A 15547-nucleotide genomic window follows, 5' to 3' on the forward strand; every position below is an offset into this window, starting at 1 on the left:
GAACTGTGGTCGGCCATGTGGGAATTCCAGCACCTTAACCACCACACCACTTGCTGGCCCTATTATTATTATTATTTAATTTGCTAAAGAGCATGAGAGAGAGTAAGTGGGAAAGCAAGTTTCCAGGTCCAGGACTAGAACCACAGTAGGCTATGTTGAAGTCTAGAGCCTCAACCACCACACTACCAACTGGCCCCAGATTGCATTAATTTTTTTTAAAGCATTGTAAGCATTAAGATCTATCTACCCCGAAGTAGTAAAGGTTGGCTGTGAGGCATAAGGACTCATTTAAAATAGCTCAGAGAAAGCTGGACTGTAGTGCAGCAGTAAAATATGACCCTCCACAAGCCTGACCCACATAGGAAGGTTCCGATTGTATCTTGGAGACCTCCCTGAGTATGCCATGGCCATGATATGGGGGACTGGCTGTGGTTAGGGATGGATCATACAATGAAGGTCCTGTTTGGGGTGCTGTTTCTCTTTCTTTCTGTCTCTGTCACTCATGGAAAAACAATAAGTGAACTTAAAAAATAGCTTAGATGGGAGAGTGATTAATTGGGGAGTCATAAAGGGATTCTCATGGTAACAAAACAGAATAAAGTCTGGCCTTGGGGATGTGCCAGTCGGTGGCACGGTGGACAAAGATGTGGCCGGATCCTATATGGCTGACTGCAAGGTTTGAGTCCCAGTCACCAGGTGTATGCCCAAAGTCCCCAAAGGAGGGAGAGATGGAGGAGAAGGGGTTGCAGTGTGACACCCCCATGGGGGGGTGCTTTCTCACGTTCTATATTTCCTTCCGTCTCCCTCCAGTAAGCACACATGCCCTTTGGCTAAATAAATAAATAAAAGTTTGGTCTTGTGGGAGTTAAAAGGTGAGTTGTCAGCTGGCATCCCAGTCCTCCTTTGGGGTGCTGCCTGGTACCTCTGCTTCTGTCCAGGAGGCATCGGGCCACCCTCTCTCTGCCGCCTTGTGGTTTCTGCCTCTCCACAATTCACTTGCACCAAGACTTCAGCATCCCCTTCAACCCCATCTCCATCTGACTCTACAAGTTCAGCACTGTCTATCAAGTCTGCTACTTCTGGGATTCTTTGATTTTTTTTTTAAAAGTGTTTCAGCTGTTGATTGCCACAATAATGATGCATAACGACTATTAACACCTCAGTATCATATAATTTTAAACATTTATTTTGTACGCTAGTCTATGGGTGATTAGTGGTTCAGCTTAGCTGAACTGAGCTGGGGAGGACTCACTCGCACCTCATTAGAATGGAAGGCTCCATTCCATGAACATGATATATTTCTCCACTGTTTAGTTAAGAAAGGATTTCATGGGCCCATCAGATGGCAAATGGTTATGTTGCTGGACTCCCACATGGCCAACTATGGTTCGAGGCCCAGATCCAGGGACTTGAAACTCATGCCAGGCACATGTGCATGCATGCCCCAAATCTCAAGAGGAGAATGGAGGAGAAGGGATTGCAGTGTGGCCATCCCCACTAGGAGGGTGATTTATTTTCTTCTGTCTCTCCAGCAAGTACATGCACCCTATAGCAAAAATCTCTCTTAAAATAAATAACTATAAATAAAAGATTTCCCCCCAGTAATTTTTGTTGTTTTCGTTGTGAAAGTTTTACACTTTATTAAATTTTTAAATATTTTATTTTTTGATATTGTTCATTTTTTAAATAGCGTTTTCTAATGTTTGCTACTAATACAGAAAAATACTGGATTGTGGGGTAAGTCGTGAAGCATTTTTGCATAGAAAAAGACATCATGACTTTATCGATGACCTAATACAATTGATTTGAATATTGACTTTCTATCCTATGACCTTGCTAAATGTATTCATTGTTCTCATAGTCATTTTATGTGTTTCTTAGGATTTTCTACATATCATCATATCATCTCTAAATAGAGATTACTTGTTTTCTTCCCACTTTGTGTCTGTTTCTTGCCTTACACTGATGAAGACTTTCAGTAAATGGGGGCATACTTCAGAAAGTTCACAGAAAAAAAATGGAATTGAAGTACAAATTTGTGCAAAAACATAAAATCACTGCATAGTTTTTCATAATCGGCAATTCCCATGAGCTTTTTGAAGACCTCTCATGTGTTGAATGTAAATGCTGAAACATTCTCGTGTTGTTCTTATGAAGAAAATGTTATTTTACCATTAACTATAATATTATCTGTAAGTTTCATATAGATGACTTTTATCAGATTAAGGAAGCTCTTTTTTATTCCTCATTTTTGAGAGTCAATGAATGGATATTTAGTTTTGCCAATGCTTTTTCTTCACCAATTATATCATTTTCTCCATTCTGTTAATGTGGTTGTATTCATTGATTTTTGAATGTTAAAAACCAACCTTGCATTCCTAGAATAGATCCCAGTTAGTTATGGTGTAATATTCTCTTTATGCATTCAATTTACTACTTACTAAAAATATTGCTAGAGGATGCATACATTCATGGGAGAGAGACAGAGAAAGAGAGAGAAAATGAGAAAGCATCCCCTCCCCCATGGGGTATGACCATGATGCAATCCCTTCTTCTCCATTCTCTTCTCGGGATTTTGGGCATGTGCTCACCTGTGCTGAGTATTTTTCAAACCACTGGGTTTGGGACTCAAATCGAATGGTCAGCCATGTAAAATCCAGCTACCTTAAACACCATGCCATTTCCTGGTCCACCACTATCTTTGTAAAGATTTTTTCTGTGTCTATGCTTATTAGGGATTTGGTCCATAATATTCTTTTTCTTGCCTTTTTATTATTTTTTTAAGTTTTCCTATTTCTTTCTTCTTCTGAGAAAGAGATGAAAGGGAGAGAGAAAAAGAGAGAGGCACTCCCAATGGGGCCTTCAAGTGGCAATCCACTCCCAGTCTCAGATAGGACCTGAAGCATTCAGGGAGGTCCTGGGACACAAACGTGGGACCTTTTACCTTTAGGTCTAGCTGTGTTATCACTGTGCTACCTCCTGGTCTGTAATATTCTTTTCTTGCAATAGTTTTATTAGATTTCAGTGTCAGAATTATGCTGTTTTTTTTGAACAAGAATTTATACACGATTTATATCTCTTTTCTTTAGGTAATTGGGAAAGTGATTTCATCAAGACAGTGCTCTCCCATTGTCCTCTGGACTTCATTGCTTTTGAGAAGTTGGCCATCATTTGCATAGTTGTTCTTTCATACGGCATTATTTTTCTCTGGCTACTATACAGCTTTAAAAAAGCTACTTGGGGTTTTCATCAGTTTGATTGTGATATACCTAAAGATAATTTTCTTTGTATCTATCCTGCTTGTGTTTTGCTGAGATTTTGCTTTTGTTTTTGCTAAATTTCTAGGTAAACATGTTGAACCACTAGATGTATGTTTACAGGTCACTGAAGCTCTACTCATTTTCTCTGCGTTTTCTTCCCTGTTATACAGATTGGATCATATCTCTTATGTATTTCAGGTTCACTATAGTTTTACCTGTAGTTTGCTATTAACCCCACCCAATGAGTTTTTAATTTCACACAGTATAGTGCTTAGTTCTGGAATCTGTCTTTCTTTTGTAGTTAGAGTTTCTTGGCTGAGAGTCCTCATTTGTTCTATCATCATGGCAATATTTATCTTTAAGTCCTTGAACATATTTATAATGTCAGCTTTGAAATGCTCTTCTGTGAAGTAACATGTTTGGCTTGTCTCAGAGTTTGTTTCTATTGACTATTGTTTCTCTTGACTATTTCACTTTAAAGCCTCTGGATTCAGTTATATGCCTTTGAAGGGTGCTACTTTTTGTTCCAGCAAGCAGTTAACTTAGTTGAGTTAAAATTCTAAACTCTGTCTTTCCTGTAGTAGGTAACAGGTGAACTACTCAACTCCTTCAATTTCTCAGTTATTGCCTTTTGCCAAAAGCCTTGGAATCTTCCTGAATTTGTACAGCTCAGGAGTCAAAAAAAATTGAGGTAGAGGTTTTTATACAGATTTTTAAGGATTCATATCTTGTAGCTCTCTCCTTTATAGGGTTTTCTCCTCACTTTATAGCCTATGACGGCTTCAAGCTCAATCCTCTGGCTCCTAAGTCAGTATGATTGAGGCTTTTTGCTTAAGATCCAGCTACTTTAGGGTGCGTCGACTCTAAGGCAAAAAGTGAGTCAACTTCTTTCCTATTTCAGTCTGCTTTGGGTAACAAGGTAACCAGTACCTTCAAATCGTTATTTTATTTAGAGTGTGTATGGTGACTTACATAAGGGTTATTAATCTTCTAGTTACTCTATCATAACTGGAATTGTGTATTGTTGTGTTTATTTAATATCTGCCTTCCTCACAAGAAGCAGCTTCATCAGGGCAGGGACCATTCTAATTTTGTTATTATTTCATTCCTGTGACCTGATATTTAGTAGCCAGTTAATAAGTAGTAGTAGGATTGGGACCAGCCAATGGCATAATGGTTACCTCGCTGGACTTCCATGTAATCAACCACGGTTTGAGTCCCAGATTCAGCAGCTTAAAGCTCACATAGGGAGTGTGTGCATGCATGCCCAAGATCCCAGAGGAGAATGGAGGAGAAGGGATTGTGGCGTGGCCATCCCCCACTGGGGCGTGATTTCTCGCTTTCTGTCTTAAAGCAAGTACATGCTCTCTATAGCAAAAAATCTCTGGGAAAGAAATAAACAAATAAATAGATAAGTAGTAGTAGGATGAACAAGTAATTCTACTTAATTCTCACAACTTCCACCTAATCAGGTATCCATGTTCTTTCACTCTGTTCTCCACAACTTTGTTCTTAGGCTGGCTTTTCTTTCTTTCTTTCCCTTTCTTTCTTTCTTCCTTTCCTTTCTCTTCCCCTTCCTTCCTTCCTTCCTTCCTTCTTGCCTTTGAGAGGTTTTTGCTATAGTGTACATGCACTTGCCAGAAAGAGACAGAGAGACAGAAAGTGAGAAATCACTCCCCAGGGAGGATAGCCATGCTGCAATCCCTTCTCCTCCATTCTCCTCTTGGGATCTTGGACTCGCACGCATACACGCCCAGTGTGAGTTTAATCCACTGGGTCTGGGATTTGAACTGCGGTTGGCTATGGGAGTCCAGCGACATAGCCATCATACCAACTGCTGGTCCTGCTGGGTTTTCTTATAGTTACAAGATGGCTGCTACCATTCCAAGGGTCTCATGGGGACATGACAGTGCCAAGAGACTGACAGGAAGAGGTTGTTTCTTCCTATCTTTTGGTTTTCGGAGCAGAGAAACTTGCCCTAGAATCCCTCCAGCTGGCTTCCCTTTCTATTTCATGCCAGGACTGGCCCTCATGTACATCTCCATGATCGGTTGTTAGTGAGGAGAATGGGGTCACCGTTAGTAGCTTGGGCTAACTGGGAATTTATCCGTGAGTCATTTGAAGGAGAGGTAGATTCTAGAGCACAATTTTGGCTCAGTTAGCAGGAGAAACGAATGAGATGACTGATGGGGGACGACCAGTAGTGACATCTACAGTGGTTGGCAGAGTCAGAGGTGGGCTCTGTTTCCATGCAGCATGGAGTCTGATGGGGAAGATTTATCTGGTCACCCTAGTAAATGTGTAATGACAACTGAGAAAACTGAACTGGAATGAAGGTGAGGGTGGTGAATGTGGTCAGACAACCCAGGAGCGTGTCTGCAGGATGGCGGGCCTGATCCAAATTCAGCTCCGCTTCCCAGCCGTGTGACTTTGGATAAGTCATTCTACCGCTGCCAGCCCAATTTCATCTACAATAATTGTTCCTAGGTTGTTAAAGGTTTGAGTGAGTCACTCTACGTCACCGCTTGGCACATAGTAGGCATTTAAATGGTTCCTTTTCCAGCTTAAAGAGGGGGAAAAGTGTATTTTTAGCATTAGACAGCATGATCAACGAGACAGGATGATTCCTCATGTTTGTTTTGGAAAACAAGTCTTACACTCACAGCCATGACAGAGTCTGACATCATCAGACTTCAGGCGCTTAAAGAATCAAACTCTTCATTGAAAATGTTCAGGGTTTGTGATTAATTGCAATCCTTTTCGGATCCTTTCCCTAAGGATTTAACTTTTCTCCCCACCCACCCAGAGGTCAGGCTTATAATGTAACAAGTACAAGAAAGATAGCATGTTTCTAGATCACGCCAGAGCAGGGCTCATCTGGATTATAAAGCTAGACAGTTTGGAGTCACCTGGTGAGGTTTACGTGCAGCAGCTGGGGCCCAGCCTACCTAATTAGGACCAGAGAGTGGTCGAGAGGGGGACTGGCGCGTATTCTAGGTGCCCTCCTCCACTGTCTGTTTCTAATAACAGCAGCAAGTAGCAGAGGCAGCAGGGTGAGCGTAGAGCGTGTGACATCATCCCCCCAGCTGTTTTACACATCTGTAACATGGCTCATTAGGACTCTCTTAACACCTCATCCTTCCCGCTCCATGCAGCTCCAGTTGTGTGAGAAAGGTGCCCTTGCATCTGAGGGGCCCCAAGACCAGGGCTGAGGCTGACTTCAGGGTCACAGATCAGCGTGGGCACTCTCCCAGTAATCAGAGTTTTCACAAGGACATCCCCATTTGGCATGTGCGTCTTTAAAGGGCTGATGGTTTCAATATGAGGCTGGCACTTGAGCATGAGCCTGGTGTTTAGAGCCAACTTAGCACTAGGGAGTAGACTCTGCAGCAGCTGCAGAAATGTTTTGCTTATTTTGAGCATTCTAAGTTTTCCCAACCACGAATAACAACAATCGAATAAATCATCCCACAGTGTGTAGAGGATAGTTTTTTTTCCCCTACAAGATCAAAAAAAAAAATGCATATCGTATGTTATGGATATTACACATAAAAAAATTCCACCATATTTATATGCGGTCGTTAACTATATATATTTAGATATTTGAAACTGTCTTAAGTCAGACAAATAAGGAAAACTTCCTAGATTGCGTTGGAAAGCCTACATGACTAAACTGAAAAAAATTTTTTAAAGAAAAATTGCATTACTGTCAGGGAGAGTGCATATTCTAAAATAAAAGTTAAGTGATGTTTACCAGTATACGAGTAAATAAAGCTTTGTCTACAGACACGGGGAGAACTGGGCCTGGATGAAAGGCAGCTAGAACCTGTCCAGTTGTGTGAGAAAGGTGCCCTTGCATCTGAGGGGCCCCAAGACCAGGGCTGAGGCTGACTTCAGGGTCACAGATCAGCGTGGGCACTCTCCCAGTAATCAGAGTTTTCACAAGGACATCCCCATTTGGCATGTGCGTCTTTAAAGGGCTGATGGTTTCAATATGAGGCTGGCACTTGAGCATGAGCCTGGTGTTTAGAGCCAACTTAGCACTAGGGAGTAGACTCTGCAGCAGCTGCAGAAATGTTTTGCTTATTTTGAGCATTCTAAGTTTTCCCAACCACGAATAACAACAATCGAATAAATCATCCCACAGTGTGTAGAGGATAGTTTTTTTTCCCCTACAAGATCAAAAAAAAAAATGCATATCGTATGTTATGGATATTACACATAAAAAAATTCCACCATATTTATATGCGGTCGTTAACTATATATATATTTAGATATTTGAAACTGTCTTAAGTCAGACAAATAAGGAAAACTTCCTAGATTGCGTTGGAAAGCCTACATGACTAAACTGAAAAAAATTTTTTAAAGAAAAATTGCATTACTGTCAGGGAGAGTGCATATTCTAAAATAAAAGTTAAGTGATGTTTACCAGTATACGAGTAAATAAAGCTTTGTCTACAGACACGGGGAGAACTGGGCCTGGATGAAAGGCAGCTAGAACCTGTCCTGCAAGTGCCCCGCTACGGCTGTGGCAGACACACAGATGGCCTTGCTACTGTCCCGCGCTGCCGCCAGGGCCGATGCCGGAAGTGAGATGTTACTCGGCTGCTTCTCCCAGGGTGGTCTCTCCATTATCCCGTGTCTTGGCATCACCAGCTCCCGCTGACAGTACGGAGTGATGACTGCTGGTGCCCTGACCACGTGCCCCGAGAAGGAGCTGGGAAAGTGAGGGGCCGGGCTTTCCAGCTCAAGCAGAGGCAGGTGGACCCTACCTTTATTGAGATTCATGCAGTCAGGAGTCCCCCAAACACAGGGAGCTCAGATACTGAGCCCCTAAATATAGGAAGGAAAACGTCCATTATGCAAAATCCTTCATAATGCTGCCCCAAGAGTCTGAGAAGGTGCTTTTAAAGGGAGCCTGTGAGACTTGGAAGGGGACTAGGCAGCTTTTTGGAAGTTGCATTGACTGTTTCATGGGACTGAGTAAAGACAAGGGTTATTGAAACCAGCTGGACTGGTTAATCGGCCTCTCGCCCTGCAACCAGGCACCGGACAAGGCTCCAAGCATGTGCTCCAGTGTGCCCTGGACATTTAGGGGCTGTGTGCCTCTCAGGAGGTGACCCAACAATTGCACAGAGAACAAATCAACTTGACGAGATGACTTCAAAAGCCAGAGCCTCTCCATTACCAAGAATTCAGCTGGAGAACATTCCAGTCAAGCAGAACTGAAGGCAGACAGCTTGTGAAAGGATTGCCCTTGGCAGGCAGAGCCACACCGGCTGAGAGGCAGCGGACCCAGCAGGCCTCGACAAGGCCCAGCACATTCTGGGCCCGGAGTGCAAGCGCAGACCCTCTGCTCAGCTTCAAACCACGGGGAACGTTTCCTGGCATCCTCTTCTCCGATCTCGCGCCTCTCCCTTCTCCCCCGACTCACCCTGCGTACAAACTTTCCATGGCACCTAAGGGACCAGAATCCGTTTCCTCAGCCCGCTTCACATCAGCGTGAAAACACTTCTCAGGAGAGGGGGGTTCACAGGTTCCTTTGAGAATCCCATGATAACCATTGACCCCCTTTTTAGGGAAAAGTGTGCACTTCGCCAAACAATTTTGTATGTAATTTAATGAACCTACCGAAGTGCATCCATAGAAACCTAGAAGGCCAGTGCATGCAGAGCCTGGCAGACCATGTTACGGAATCCGAGACTTTACCTACAGGGGATTTTTGCATTAGAAAAATAGAAAAGCGCATCCTGACTTTCCTGATGACCCAGTAGTTTCTAAGTTGGGCTCGTTGTCAATCCTACTAATATAAGGGCTTTTTCCTAAAGGAGAAGAGGAGAACAGGTAGAGAGCGGTCTCTTCTGCTGGTGGAAGTAGAAGCAGCTGAGGACTGAGAAGGGCACAAGAAACAGGAGGTGGGAGGGAGCCAGGAGCCTGAATTTGCGCGGGGGAGGGAGTGGCCAGGGCGGAGGTGGAATCAACAGGCAGGATGTGGGGGCAGACAAGGGGAGACAGGGAAACACTCTTACTTCCAGTGTAGGCAGCGTCCATGCAGGTGCCACTAGGGAAAAGGAGGCTTGTGGGGAACAGGGACAAGGTAACTTGAGGCAGGGCTGGATAGAGACCAAGAGACCTCGTCACTAAGATGATAGCATGCTCTCAGAATGTCTGCCCTGCCAGAAAGCCCTAGGGCATACTTAGATGCCTTTTCAAAATTCAGTTTTACTGACTTATAACTTATATTCAGTAATTGTACACTTTCGAAGTGCACAACTCAACAAGCTTTGGTAAATGTGTACAACTTCTGTGTAACTCCTACTACTCAGTGAAGATACAGAACGTTTATATCATGACTAAGTTTTCTCATGCCCCCTCCTACAGTCTCTATAGACCCTACCCTCAGCAGCTGCTTATCTGATTTATATCACTATACATTAGTGTAGCCTGTTTGAGAACTTCCTGTAAATGGAATCATTCAGAAAATATTCTTTTGTGTCTGGCTTCTTTTACCAAACGTTGTATTTCTGAGATTCATCACGTCATTGCGTATGTCAATAGTGTGTTAGTTTTATTTCTGGGCAGTATTCTATTGTATAAATGCACATTAATACACCAAATTTGTTTCTGCACCCACCTGCTGATGTCTATTTGGGTTTCATTTTTTGGCTATTATGAAAAGACTGTGAATGTTCGCGTGCAAGGCCTGTAGACCAGGCATTTTCACTTCTCTCAGGTAAATACCTAGAAGGGAACGGCATGATCATACGGTAATTGTGTAACTGTTTTGAAAAGAAACTGCCACATTGCTTTCCAGAGAGGTTGAAACCTTCTCTTTTTTCAGCAGTGGTGCTCACGCAGTTCAGTTGCTCTGTATCCTTTCCGACACTTGGTGTGGTCAGAATCTTTTTGAGATTTTTGCCATTTCAGTGGGTATGAAGCAGCATTTCATTGTGGCTTAGCTCTGTGTTTCCTGATGACCAGCAGGGCTGCACACCTTTGTGTCTGCTCACTGTAGATTCCTGTGTTCCTTTTTCAGAGGCAAAACATTTTGTCTGTTTAACAAAATTGGGTTATTTGTCTTCTTATCCTTGAGCTATAGGACTTCTTTTAAATTCTGGATACAAATTCTTTGTCAGGTAACTGTTTTGAGAATACCTTTGCCCAGTCTATGGTCTGTTTGTTTTATGACAGTATGTGCATGACAGAGAGAGCGCAGCACCTCAGCGGCACCTCATCACACCATGGTCTCCTTCCTAGCCCTGTACCTCACTATAATCCTGGGTGCCCCTGCGTGCATCCGTAACTTCAGGCAAGACCAGGGGATCTGGCTGGCCATGTGGCTTCCAGCCCTGCAGTCCAGTAAGCTGCAAACTGCACCGGCAGGCTGGGCCTCATTTTCTTTTCTTTTTTTTTTTTGGAGAGATTTTCACTGTAGGGCGCGTGCGCTCGCCAGACAGACAGAGAGAGACATAGAGACAGAAAGCGAGAAATCACCCCCCAGGGGGGATGGTCACGCCGCAATCCCTTCTCCTCCATTCTCCTCTCGGGATCTCGGGCACGCACGCACACGCGCCCGGCGTGAGTTTTAAGCCACCGGGTCCGGGACACGAACCGCGGTTGACTACGTGGGAATCCAGCGACATAGCCATTACGCTAACTGCTGGTTCCCTGGGCCTCATTTTCTTAATGGTGTTTTTGAAGAAGAAACAACCGACATTTTGAGAAGGTTGCATAATACGATTTTTGTTACAGCTAATGGTTTTTGTCTCCTTTAAGAAATCTTTGCTTATCCCAAGTTTGTAAAGATTTTCTTCTGGAAATTATTATTATTTTGTTTTACAAGGGTTTATTTAATGCATGGTCTGAGGTAAGGGTCAAAATTTACTTTTTTCCTTACAGCTAGTATGTATGTATGTCATGTATGTATGTATGTCATGTGTGTATGTATGTCATGTATGTATGTATGTCATGTATGTATGTATGTATGTCAGATCCTCGGGAAAACCACAGCTAGGGTCTCTCCAATCTGCAGCCCCTCCTTCCTTCCCTTGCCTCTTCTGCCCGTGCATTGTAGCAACCTCCACCACTGCTTCTCCAGGGGCTTACAATTCCTTGCTGGCTTCCACACCTTTGTAGATAGTCCCTTTGCTAAATTCTCTTCTAACACCCTCTTTTGACTGTGCTGTTTCTTCCTGACACCCTGAGAGATGTACCCAGTTATGGGTATTGAAAAATATCCAGTTTATTAAAATCTGAAGTCTCCCCTCATGCTAAAGCTAAACTGAAGATTGCAGACTAAAGCTGCGGACTTCCTTGTAAAGCCCAAATGCAAGAGCGCAGACCCAGGTCTGCTGCGGAACGTAGTATCCGTCAGTAACTCCTGAGCGCCTGCGTGGAGGGAGGCCCGGTAGTCACCACGAGGCACTAGACTCTCAGCTCCCCAAGGGCACAAATTGTTACGGCTTGCTTACCTTTGGCTCTTTTGCAACTGGAAAAACACCTGATGTATCGTAAAGGGTAAACCCCAACACAGTGGAAGCCATTGACATACCTCCCTGCAGCCCAGCACTTAGACTGGCACCTTCAACATGTTATTAATAAAATATCTAAGTACAACCTAGGGAGGGCACTCAGCAGTTTCAGGACAGAACATGAGAGGTGATGTCTTTTCATTTCCTCTTTTCGTGTAAAGGAATTTCTAGTCATTTGTTCAAGGCTCCATGACTAAGCCTAGGACCACCTTGGGGTCCCAGGTGAGGTGAAGAAAAGGTAAAAAGGCAGGGGTGGCCAGTGGGGGTCAGGGAATCGTGGAATCCACCCCCTTGGGCTGTAGAGTGGCCGCCGTCGAGTTTGTTCTGGCACAGGAACAAGTGGTCACGACGGCTTCAGATCCCGCCTTGGCCCCTTCCGAGATGTGCCTTAGGCTTGTGAGCTGGAACAGCCCAGGTCACGCTCGGGCAGGGGCTGGGCAGTGCCAGGGAAGCCAGGACGCTGCTAGGCCGCGTCTCTTCCCTGTCTCTTCCCGAACTTCTCTCCAGTGTTCATTGCCTTCATTACTGAGGGCCAAATCCCAGGTGCTCTCTCACTCACATCTCCCCTTGGTTGGTTCACAGGCCAGCTCCCGAATGCTTCACTGTGGCCATGGGGTGTGATATGCCGATGTCCCGGGCCTGGGCCATGCCCTCCGCTCCTGGACTGGCACAGGGTCTGGCTCAGATCATGTGAGCTGTGAGTGTGCAAGGGCTGGGTCCTCCCCTCCCACATATGCACAAGAGAAAAGGGGGATAGACCCTGTGGGGTGAATGACAGAGGCTCCCAGAGGTTCCTTCAAGCCCCACTGCTGGTGTTAGAGGACGGAAATGGGTGATTGCAAAGTTCTGGGTTTACATCCTGCCTCGGCCCGCTACTTGCTGTGTGGGCTTAGGCAAGTCTGCCTGTTAGAGCCTCAGCTGTCTCACTTCTAGAGTGGAGAACATACTTCTCCACTCAGCTTGTGAGTGTGCAAACAAGCCAGATTGTCCAGGGCCCATTTGGCACCCAGGCCACTGACAAGCACTAAATGGTAGCAATTATTATAGTAATTATTGTCATCCCCTGGCTTGGGCCTCTGAGAGTCCAAAGATGCCCAGTGACCAGCTGCAGATCATTAGGCTTCATGTGGCTGACATCTGGGCTCAAAGAAGCAAGTACTGGGGATGTGTCACAGTCACCCAGGCCTGGGGACACAGCTTGATGGGACTCAGGCCATAGTGTGGGCCTGTCAGGCATCTGCGTGGGATGGGGCAGCCCAGGTTCTGTCCAGCCTGGAGTCCTATGACTCGTTTAATGAAAGCCCATTTCCAATTTATCTAAATGCACACTGGGAGGGATTAGTGCCTAGGTGATTAGAGATAAGGAGGCAGAAGGAGGTCTAGAACATGGAGGCAGTGAGGTACTAGCTGGTGGGGTGATTAGCAGTACCTCACACCTGTGCAGCCCTTCCTGCAGGTCCGGCCATGTGCTCAGTGCCTCACACCTGTGCAGCCCTTCCTGCAGGTCCCGCCATGTGCTCAGTGCTTCACACCTGTGCAGCCCTTCCTGCAGGTCCGGCCATGTGCTCAGTGCCTCACACCTGTGCAGCCCTTCCTGCAGGTCCCGCCATGTGCTCAGTGCTTCACACCTATGCAGCCCTTCCTGCAGGTCTGGCCATGTGCTCAGTGCCTCACACCTGTGCAGAAGCTGTTGGGCACCTTGTAGTAGCCATTCTCCCTTTGGTCACATGAGATCAGACTCCTGATTGTAAGCTGAGCACATTAGAGTGAACACAGCATAATCTACGCTCTCCCTTTTAGCTAGGTAGGGCCATAGTTTGGCCAATGGGGTACGAACAGAAGAGATATGTGCAGTTGCAATATCATGCATCTATTACAAACAGGCTGCAGTGCAGACCTGGAGGCACGCTCCCAGGGACAGAGCAATACTTTAAGTATAGAAGAACGACAAGAGAGAAGGAGTCTAGGACACTGGTACCAGGGAGCCACCATATTACCCAGAAGCGCTTAGGCTTGGATTCTTATGTGAGAAACAAACGGATCTCTAAACTGTTGGACATGAGCATCTTTATATTGTTTGACATAGGCTCTGTGGTTGTAAAGGAGACCTTATCCAATTTGTACACATTTTTTAAAGGTATTAGCTTATTTAGTTAGTTAATTTTGCTGTAGGTGTGTGTGCTCGCCAGAGAGATATGGGGGTATGAGAGGGCAGGAGAAATAATCACCTACTGAGGGGATGGCCATGATCTCTTCTCCTTCATTGTCCTCTTAGCATTTGGGATACTCATGCATATGCACCCAGTGTATTTTTCTTGTTGCCATGTCTGGGGCTCAAAATGCATAGTTGGCCCTGTGGGACCCAGCGACCTTAACTGCCATGCCAGTGGCCGGCCCTACATTTGCATTGTATGAGACCATGCTTTTATACTCGGTTGAATGAGAAAACAAGGCTCGAAAGATTGACTAACTTGCTCAAAATGTATGTACTAGTATAACGCTAGTTGGTATAATGGACAGACCCAACTCTAAGCTTATGTAGTCTTAAACACCATGAATATAATTTCTTGCTCATGTAACAGTAGTGGGTAAGTGAACAAGTCAGTGGGGCCACCTTTTCCCTTCAGTCATCTGAGACCCAGGACAATGGAAGTGCTCTCATCTTTAACACGTGAGTTCTGAAGTTGTCATAGGAGCCATCTCCAGTCCAGCCAAATAAAAGGGGGAAAGAACATGTAGAGGGAAGGGAGGCTGTATGGACTGAGATGGAAGAGACTCACCCTTTTCTCGCATTTCATTGGCTAGAACTCAGTCCCATGGCCTAACTGCAAAGGAAGCTGGAGAAAGTCTACCTGTGTGCCTAAGAGGAAGAGGAGACGATGTGGGCGAGAAGTCAGCCTTTCTGCGCCGTGCTGGGGGACTCAGCTAGAAGCTGCAGAAGGGAATGGGTCAACCTGATTCTAAAGCTCAGCATCTTTTGTTTTCTCTCTGCTGTTTCCCAGTTTTGAAGGCAAGATTTTGTTTTATGTCTGATGGTTTGGAGATGTGTCAACATGACTAGACTATAGTCTCCAATGACTCAACTAAACAGTAATCTGGGTGTTGCTGTGAAAGCATTTATAGGTTGATTAATGTCCATATCAGTTGACTTGAAGTAAGGGTGATTATTCTAGGTGGTCTGGGTGGGCCTGATTTAATCAGTTGAGAGACTAAAAGCAAATCTGAGGCTTCCCTGAGGAAGCACTTCTTCCTGTGAGCAGCAGCTTCAGCCTGTACCTGAGACCTCTATCCTACCCTCTTGGCTTGCCCCATGGACATCAGACTCACATAGCCAGCCTCCACAATCGTGGAAGCCAATCCCTGGCAGTAAATCTCTAAATGTGTATCTCCCGGTGGTTCTGCTTTGCTGGTTAAATAATGCCACTTGCCTTCTGCCTGCACTCTTTTTCTCTCCAATCCCCTCCCTATGAAAGTCTCTTATAGTCTACTAATGTTTATTAATATAGGCACAAATTTTGTCTCAGCACAGACTACATAGCAGACCCTGTGCAGCGAATGAGTCAATTATGGTTTCTGACCTTGTGAAAGGAGAGGGAGAGACAGACTTTAATCAAAGAAACAGTGTGCAGATAAGTAGTGAGGCCCTGTAAGTCCCATGAGGGCTATGAGGAGACCACTGTCATCTGAAGGGGCAGGGATAGCTTCCCCGATGAGTGACATTTGGAACCAAGATCTGAAGGGAGGACTACACCCACA

The sequence above is a fragment of the Tupaia chinensis genome, unplaced genomic scaffold, assembly GCF_000334495.1.
Source record: "Tupaia chinensis unplaced genomic scaffold, TupChi_1.0 Scaffold000234_1, whole genome shotgun sequence".
In the NCBI taxonomy this organism is placed as follows: domain Eukaryota; kingdom Metazoa; phylum Chordata; class Mammalia; order Scandentia; family Tupaiidae; genus Tupaia; species Tupaia belangeri.